We start from the raw sequence: 1743 nt of genomic DNA, 5'->3' as shown, positions 1-1743 counted from the left end.
TAAACATCACAGACAGCACCGAAATCACCCAGCTTTCGTTACCATTTGCCCGCACGGGCATTCCGACTTGCGGTCTGCCGCACTGTCCATGCGGCATGCACCCGGAATGCCGGGTGCGGCATGCACCCGGAATGCCGGGTCCATTCCGGGTGCATGCCCGGAATGGATGCGATTCGCGTGGAGCCCGCAGGCGGTGCTGACGATTCCGCCGGTGCAAGCTTAGCTCTCACACCATCAGCACTGCTGCAACAAAGCACATCTCCCACCGCGTTGACACTACCCATCATGATGACAATTGATCAATTGTCACACTTGCCACCCTTGCTACCGGCCTGTACGGATGCAGAGGGGCCCCGCCCTTTTTCCGGCTTCCTTGAAGCCGACACCCAACTTGTTTCCATCGCGCTGTCACTTGGAATCAGTCGACCGCTGGTTGTTTCAATGCTGGCGACAAACTTAGTCCTCCAGTTGGACATCGTCTTTGTAAATAGGAAGAACCTGTTACGCAGGCGAGCACAGTGACAGTAACCTGGCCCTCCACTCACAGCATGTACAATGAGTAGGCGTGGATCCAACGTTGGCTGCACAGTGCAGTTGTCGCAAAGGAGTTTTGTAGCGACGATTGTCCGACTTGCAAGGTAGACACATATATGTATATATCTATGTACCCGATTGTTGGAATTGTTAAGTACTCATTCGCTTATGCAGCATTCCTTGCAATTGGACCTCAGTCATCTTGGCTTTGTGCTGAAGCAAGCTCATCCTAATAACTGGCAGTGTTCTCGGTGTAAAGCTTATACATGTCAAAGGCGGCGTTATGCTATACGACATGCCAGACATTGCATCCTTCGGCAGACCCAAGCCCAGTCAATAATTGTAGAGCATCCACAGCCTTCACCTTCTGCTGCTGTTCCGCCGCTTGAGATAGATGAACCGTTAGTAGACCAGCACGTTCAAGACCAGCACGTCCATCCATTCTTAGTCCCCAGCCCAGTAGCTGCCGTTGAGGACCTTGAAGGCCAGAACAACGTTGCCCCTCAGTTGGTAGAGCCGTATCCTTTCCAACATGCAGCAGCTGCACTCTCAGCTGCCGAGGATGGCGTGGACGTGGACTTTGATGCCGCTCCTGTCTTGCAATTTGTGGATGGTGAACTGGCTGGTGTGTTATGCTATGTATCGGCAACTGTGCAAGTATGGCAGCTGCCCCGTGCCAATGTAACCCTCTCCCGCATGTGCCTTGGCTTACTCGGCTTGTTTGCACTTTGCACAGGCCTGCCACCGGATGCTGGACATCAAAGTGATTCCAACGCAGAGCAAGTATGTCCCGAGGGCCCCTCGATTGATGATATAATTGAGTTGGTGGGCACCCAGGACCCCTGGGAACTGGTCGCTGAGGCGCCCGCCCCTACAGAGGAAGAAGACGTGAACCCCGAGGCCTTGGAGACTCCTGCGCTTCCGACCTGCTACTGTGGCTGTACACACCCCTACACCCGTCCTGGCACACTCCCTTTCTTCACCCAGCACCTCGATGCACCTTTGTGGTCGGTATACAACCCACTGCTGCCGGGGGGGCGCCCATCCAGCGATGCAAGTGGACCCTGCAGGACTCAGTGAGCACCATGATAGGCCACATGAGGGAGCATGTTCCTCGCCATGGTGAACTGCAGTGTTTTTTTTTTCGTTTGGGGCCTAATACCCTAGAGTAATAAACTGGGTGTTTCTTGCGGTTACAATTCCTTTTGT

Source organism: Volvox carteri (genome assembly GCF_000143455.1).
Source record: "Volvox carteri f. nagariensis unplaced genomic scaffold VOLCAscaffold_81, whole genome shotgun sequence".
Lineage (NCBI taxonomy): Eukaryota > Viridiplantae > Chlorophyta > Chlorophyceae > Chlamydomonadales > Volvocaceae > Volvox > Volvox carteri.
Note: the sequence above shows the minus strand (reverse complement) of the source record.